Here is an 8,213-nt window from a genome sequence, read left to right on the forward strand (position 1 = left end):
TTATTTACGGGCAGATCATTATTTATATATTTTTTATTTACCAGATCAGAAAATAGGCCTCTGTTTGTGAGTGTGGGAAACATGTGCGCGTCTCCTGATTGGTCAACAGTGTCAACAGTGTCACGTGATCACAACACAACAACAGCTCATGCTGCTGCAGCTGCTGCGACTACTTGGCGATAGTTCTGTCAAAATGGAGATAAACGTCGACAACACGAAGATGCGGGACGTATTTCTTTGGATATAATAAGAAAAGGAAACGGACGTGAGGCGGAGGAGACGCCGGGGAGCGGAAAAAGAGAAGCTAACGGAGAAAAGTAGCTGGAAAGTCCGTCTCCAAACTCAAGTGCTGCGGTTAAACTCTGCTCGCGGTTGGAATGTAGCTGGAAAAGGCTCTCGTGAACTTTTGGTGATAAAGTTGCGCTGTTTCGTGTGGGGCTGTGGCCATGAAATGAGATGTTTATGTCGCTTTTTTGAAAGAGAAGTGAACACGCGCTGCGGTGTTTTTCTGTCTATTTTCACTCTGTCATTGGCCGCTGCTTCTGTGTGTCGCTATGGAGACGCTATATTCACTCACGTTTCTCCTGTGCGTTGGGCATAAAAGTCGTGTAATGTGTGCTGACCTTAAAATATCAAGGTGAAAGTCATCATAGCTTGTAGAGTATAGATCCAGCTCCCAACCCAGCTTTGAGAATAGATTAACGGCGATATTTCTTTTTATCGCCCGAAAAGAGTCTCGCGTTAACGCAGCACGTTAACGCCGTTAACGGCCCACCTCTATTTTTATCACATTTTTTTGTAATTTTGTGGTAAATTTTTAAATAAAATTTTTGTCATTTTTTGTCACATTTTTGCTAATTTTTTGTCGAATTTTTATCACATTTTTGTCATATATATTGTCACATTTTTGTGACATTTTTCCCACTTTTTCATCAATTCTTCGTCACTTTTTTGTCACATTTCCATCATTGTTTTCGTTGCTATTTTCAGCTTTTTTCCCAGAAGCTTTTGGACTGGGGTAAAGCCAAACTGGAGAAAATGTGCTCGGTTCAGGTGGGAGTTAAGGGGTTAATCTTGTTACGGTTATATCAGATAATTCAATTTGCAAGCGTCAACATGCGTTTTGTTCACTAGAGGGCGACATTACTCTTCCAAAACCCCTCACACGCCCCATTGCTGTTGAAGAATGAGACTCAGACAGAAGGCACACACACACTGTAGCCCAACATATTTGCTCTGCCGCCCTGTTTTACTCTACATTGCACATTTACAGCGCCACCAAGCGTCCAAGCGGCCACCCACATGGGAGGGACGGCATACATTGAGCTCATCCCGCCTCGCAATTGGCTACCTCTGGAGTGATGTGCCAGTGTGTGCCCCCCATTGGCCAAAACCCAGTGGCTGCTTGCCCCCCTCCCACCCCCAAAATTGTGACGCTGTTGCTGGGATGTAGCCTGAGTGCCAGTGTGCCAGGGGTGTGCCAAGGGGCCGGCGCAAAGGGAGCCGGAGGACTCTGTGCCAAGCGATGATTCTCCCTTCTCGGGCCCTCCACGCTCGGCGCTAAGGTGCAACTTTATAGGCTCATGTGATCATTTTTATACGATTTTAAAGAGTCTACGGATTGAGACGGATGGGTCCAAAGTTCTGCAAGTGGTGTAAAAGTTTCAAAATGTTTATCAGCTTTCATTTCGGGACAGCTTACATCCCACAAAAACAGCAAAAAGTTTCACATCGCTGTCAGCATTACTCAAAGTGACCCGCATAGTGTTTTTTTAACATTACTGCAGTTGCATACAGTTGCATTCACATGACGTCACAACACTCCAACGGCCCGTCATTTAAAATTGACTTGGTGTAGCTGGGAATTTTATCGTGATCACTATGGTAACCGCTAAATCTTCAACTTGCTTTATGGTTTATGATTTCTGTAATGGCCTATCCACATGAAACAAAAACTGTCACAAAGTTCAACATCTTCTCTCACATCTTCTCTCTTGTAGATTTTCTATTTGGGGATTTTGTTCAATAAACGTGTCTCTCAATTTGTGTCTGAGATATGTTCTTACCTGAGCTTAGACGAGTTGATGCGTACCTGTCTGGTCCTTGTGCGTGCCCGTGGAAGAGCGTGGTCGCTTCCAACTTCACCCCCGTTTGGAGCCATAGGAATACATTGGGAGAGGCCAAATGCTAGCAACATCTTTGGTCGTTTTGCGTGACTGTGGGCACACAGCTCTTCCATCCTGTGATATGTTCTTACCTGAGCTTAGACAAGTTGATACGTACCTCTATTGTCTTTGTGCGTGCCCGTGGAAGAGCGTGGTCGCTTCCAACTTCACCCCCGTTTGGAGCTATAGGAATACACTGGGAGAGGCCAAATGCTAACAACATCTTTGGTCGTTTTGCTTGACTGAGGGCACGCACAAAGACCAGCCAGGCACGCATCAACTCGTCTAAGCTCAGGCAAGAACATATCTCAGTATGTAAAAAGGGTGGCCTGTTCCTTTAAGCCTAATTTTGTAGCAACAACGCATTATGTAATAAACTCTTTCATTTTGTACTAAAATTGATCACGACACACGATCAAGCAGCAATGCATTGTTAAAGACATTTACACTTTACTAACCACTGTTACCATGTATAAATGGTAAATGGTCTCAACTTATATAGCACTTTTCTACCTACATTACAATGTACCCAGAGGCAAGGTGGTTGAAGTGTCTTGTATAAGCACCTAAACAGAGAGTACAGTGAACTGATTTCAAGTTACCCCCCCGATTTCAGATTACCCCCGCCGCAATATGTATTGTTTGTTTGGCACGGCTGTGTTAAATAGAAAATGCCCGGATGTTAATTGCTAATAATAGCTACAACTCTCGTAACTTTTCATCTGGTAAGGTTAGCTTTAGTTCGTAAATTCCACAATCCTTAAGTTTAGGGCTAAGGTAAGGTAAGCTTTAGTTCGTAAACTCCACTATCCTTAAGTTTAGGGCTAAGGTAAGGTTAGCTTCAGTTCGTAAACTCCACAATCCTTAAGTTTAGGGCTAAGGTAAGGTTAGCTTTAGTTCGTAAACTCCACAATCCCTAAGTTTAGGGCTAAGGTAAGGTTAGCTTTAGTTCGTAAACTCCACTATCCTTAAGTTTAGGGCTAAGGTAAGGTTAGCTTCAGTTCGTAAACTCCACAATCCTTAAGTTTAGGGCTAAGGTAAGGTAAGCTTTAGTTCGTAAACTCCACTATCCTTAAGTTTAGGGCTAAGGTAAGGTTAGCTTTAGTTCGTAAACTCCACAATCCCTAAGTTTAGGGCTAAGGTAAGGTTAGCTTTAGTTCGTAAACTCCACAATCCCTAAGTTTAGGGCTAAGGTAAGGCTAGCTTTAGTTCGGAAACTCCACAATCCTTAAGTTTAGGGCTAAGGTAAGGTTAGCTTTAGTTCGTAAACTCCACAATCCCTAAGTTTAGGGCTAAGGTAAGGTTAGCTTTAGTTCGTAAACACTATCCTTAAGGTTAGGGCTAAGGTCAGGTTAGCTTTAGTTCGTAAACTCCACTATCCTTAAGGTTACGGCTCCAACCGCGGTTCCTGTAAGGTATCTTATGGATGAAGAAAGCAGTTGAGAGGGGGTAATCTGAAATCAGGGGGGGTAGCTTGAAATCACGTTCATCTTACCCCCGGGGGTAACTTGAAACTGATTTCAAATTATCGGGGGGTAGTTTAAAACCTTTACACCGGGTCTCATCCTCTACCACCACCAGTGTCTGTATAGCCATGTATTTCATATCGTTAATTAAATCTTCCGCTAGGTTATGAGCCTCTATCAAGATTCATGTACAATAAAACCTTCCTAACGCCACTCTGTTTCTGTGAGTCTTTTCAGGTTTCAGGTTTTTTCATTGACTGATCAATAAAGTAATCACTATTTAGCTGCTTATAAATGAGTAACAAAGGATGAGGAAAGCTTTGTAGATGTTTTGGAAATGATCAAATAAATATTGAGAAAATGCTTTAATAGTGTAGTCATCATAAAGTGTTACGGAACATTTTAATGCATTATATGATTGGCAGATTGTTACAAAATTAAAAAAGTGAAGATTTCATTTTTTTCGAGATGAGTTGACGGTTGAGTGAAAGGTTTTTGAGAACCACTAAATATAGCAAACTTCAGTGAAAACGCTTTGAGCTAATGTATGTAAGAACTGACCTATTGACGGACTGAGGACACGTAGCTTCCACCCTTGCGTTCAGCGCGCGCTAGCCGAAGCTCGTTCATGCTAGCTGTTCTGCTAAGTTTTCGGAGCCAGCTCTATCATTCAGAGAAGAATCATGAAAATTAAAGCAGTAAAAGGAAACAAATAGGACGACGTTGCGCGTGTTAAGACAAATACACGGAGGTCAGAATGTCAAGCCTGCGGTGATTAATGACACACAGAAGTTTTCAAAGGAAAGGCATGTCCGGACTGGAGCCTGCCACTTCCTTAGGGCTTCAGGAAGAAGTAGGCCACGCTTAGTCCAGTCGTAATTTACAGTGTATGGTTCAAATCAACTGGTTTCACTGACAAAAAAACGATTTATTCACCATCTTACATGTTTTGGTTCTCGAGACAATAGGCCGGATGATCCCCACACTTACAGGTTGCCAGCTCCAACGGCTAAAACCAGTTTGTGTATGAACGTAAATAGACTCTCTTTTATTGTAGTGAGTCCAGGGGCGGACTGGGACTGAAAAACAGCCCTGGACTCTGGTCAGCCCGGCCCAAATTAGCGTAAATGCGACACTTTCCACAAATACATAAGTTAACCTCTTACCCCCCCGCCTAAACCGAGAACATTTTCTCCAGTTCGGCTTTGCCCAAATCTAAAAGCCTCTTGACTGGAGAGCAACACTGTAACGCCTCATTTGAAAGATAAACACTAGAAAAGTGATGGTAACTTTTTGTCATGTTGTCGCTGCATTTTTGTCATGTTTTTGTTGCTTTTTCGTCACTTTTTTGTTGTGTTTTCGTCTCTTGTTTTTCGGGGGGGGGGGTTTCATGTTATTGTTGTTTTTTCATCGCTTTTTCATCGCTTTGTCGTCACGTTTTCATCACATTTTGTTGTGTTTTTGTCACTTTTTTGTCACTTTTTTGTTGCTTATCCTTTTTTTTTTTATTGACATAAAACAAAGCTCACAAATAGCACATAGACAAAGGAAAGACACAAAAGGGTAGGGTAAACATTTGATTCTTCGTTCTTGGGCTCTGCATGGCGTGGGTGTGTGGTGCGTGTGCTGAGTAGGTGTGAGATAGGAATAAGAGAAAACAAAAAAAGATGAAAGCAAATAGTAAATCATGGGAAACAAATCGTGGAACATGAAAAATGATGATAGTAACAAATAATAGTAACGAAACAATAATAATAGAGGTAAAGGTAAACTGAACGGGGTAATGAACATGAGGAAGGGTAAAAAGTAAAAGTATGCTTAAAAAGGAAAAAGTTAAAAAGTACGCTAGCGAAGTTAATTACTAACTTACTAAATTACTATTACATTCTTAGACAGGCAGACACTTGCGTTTTTGTGTGTATTTGCCTGGATATGAATATCAAAATATAAAGAAAGTTAAGACCCTAAAGCATTATTTTGCATCGACTACAGTAAGTTTTTGTGCGTTTGGAAATCACTTTGTGTGAACTCAAAGTGAGGTCAGCTTGTTAGTTCAAGTTTACATGACAAAGGACAAAACACATGTTTCCAATATGTCCATGGATTACATATACGTATGTATACTTCAAGGATGTTTACATGTCTTTTTTCTTTCCCTTTCCCTGTCAATCTTAAGTGAATGACTATGGACAGATAGTTTCTATTTCTACATGGTTATACGGAGCTTGTACATTTGGGTATAGTTGGTAGGGCTGAGCGATATTATATATATTTTTGTGTGATCAGAACGAAAGAGAGATGTGCCTTGGTATAACTCTTATGTACCATATGGTGTATTTATTTATTTAAGACTGTAAATGATAAATCCTTTATTTTTATTTTTTGGTAACTGTAAATGATGAAATTCTTTGACATTTTGTACGATCATAAACGATTTATATCAACATGTAAGCCCAGACTCATGCATCGGTTTCCTGCATGAGTATAGTGGAAAATGTATGTGATGATTACTTGAATGAGAGATAAGGGGTATTATAAGTTCTTTGAACTTCTTCCTACTCCGTTTGAGCACAAAGTCTTGTTTTGTATTATTTTTTTCTTCTTTCTGTAAAATGTTGACATACTTTTCTGCTCAAATGAATAGATAAATGAAATGAAAAAAAAAGAAGGGTAAACATTCAAGATTGAAATCATATAAACCATTTAGATTTGGAGGAAGAAAAGGGAGAAAACAAACAGGAAACTGCAAAATTAAGTTCTGACCACCCCCACCTGCATCTCTGTCCTTGTGTGGAGCATTAAAAACTTTGTGATATGTGGTGCAATTAAAAACCCATAGGGTAGTACATGATGCAGGTGAGTTGTGTTGCTCATCCAGCACATTTTTGTTTTTGGATGCTTTTCTTTTAAGCTTTTAGATTTGGGTAAAGCTCGGTCACGCCCGGGCGTAAGGGTAAGGTAAAGTGAGAGGCCAGACCGGTGGCCCTGGAGCCGGTGGCCCTTCTGTGCTCTTCCAGAATGGACATATGGCCAGTCCGCACCCTGAGTGAGTCCGTAGAGTAAATAATGAGTGACTGCTGTGACGCTTTGAGAAATTTGTCAACGCAGGCTTGTAAACGTGCAATACAAAGCTGCGTTAGCAATCATGTCATATTTAGTAACACGACGTGACCGATCCCCAAAGTCATTAGCTTTCCGCTGTATCCCGTTTCACCTTTAGGCTGGCCGATGCATTCAAAGCCCACTGCATAGTTTCTGGCCCAGTGCTCCGGCCGTGCCTCGTGAAGGGGCCTGCTTGTTCCTCCTGTCTGGCTTTGTGGACACAGTGAGCAGGTCAAGTGAGGACCGCTGGGAGAGGGGAGTGACTTTCTTTTTTTCCTTTTTTTTTTTCTCTTCCTATTTTTAATCGATGTATTATTTTTTTTGTTTGTACGATTGCTTTCTCGGTGGGAATTTACTCACACGTCTTAGCAAAATTACAGACGGAGAGGGCAGTGGGCCATGTCTATCGGCGAGGCGCGCTATTTTTTGGGGGGAAGCATCCAAACGGAAAATCCATAAATGCTGAACCTAATCCTTTTTGTGCTTGCGTCCTGAAGTCATTATATTAAAGCACTGTAGCCGCCCCGGCAGAGACAAGCAGCTGCCTCTAAAGCCACAGTGCGGAATATCCCGGGTTACAAACACTCGTCTAATGCTCAGCTATAAAATCCACACCACATAACATTTTTACTTTACTTTACTTTACTGAAAATTACCTTTATAAAAAGGCCGAACACTGTGAGACTCACCTCTCCTCAGACCTGACTATAACTTTACCGGGGCGTCTCCGACTCGTCTCCATGGAGATGTTGACTAAAGGCAGCCTTATGGGAGATTTGAATTAGCCTTGCCGGCCAGAATACACGCTTTTCCTTTTCTTGACAGAGAAGTGTAGTCTGGGGTCAGAGGTGAGTTCTTCGAAGTCCCAATAGATACAGACGGCATCTCGTCAGAGAAGGGGGCGTGGCTTCGCCGAGGGGGAAAATAGAATCTTTAGAGAAACACAATTTTCCCTCTTTTTAGCCATTTTCTGGTGGAATATCAACTTATTTATCACATAAATGAAGTCAAGTTTAAATCGGGCCCATATGGATATTTTGTCGCAACAGATTGTGCAGTAGAAGTGAATAAACGGCAGTTGTAGCAAGCGCTAGCTAACCGTTAGCATTAGCCCGATGCTAAAATGTAGCATCAAGTTAGCATTCTCCGTTATTCATGTATTTATGGGCTGTTGAACCACTTTGCTCCTCCCCATGTCTTTGTATCTTTATTTAGTAGAAAAATATATTAATTATTCAGCATTTTTTACAGTAGTTTTTGAATAATTAGAGAAAATTTACATTTTTTCAAAATTGTTTTCCCCCTTAACTGTTTTCAAAAATGACCATATATGGGCGATTCCAGAGACGCCGTCTGTATCTATGGGTGTGATTGACAAGCGTTGACAAGTTTAAAGAGGGGGTATTGTGCTTTTTTCAATCACATAGCACCAGTCTATATCACACTACAATGATGACGATATAACGATGTATAAAATTGC

Source organism: Gobius niger, assembly GCF_951799975.1.
Source record: "Gobius niger genome assembly, chromosome: 10".
NCBI lineage: Eukaryota > Metazoa > Chordata > Actinopteri > Gobiiformes > Gobiidae > Gobius > Gobius niger.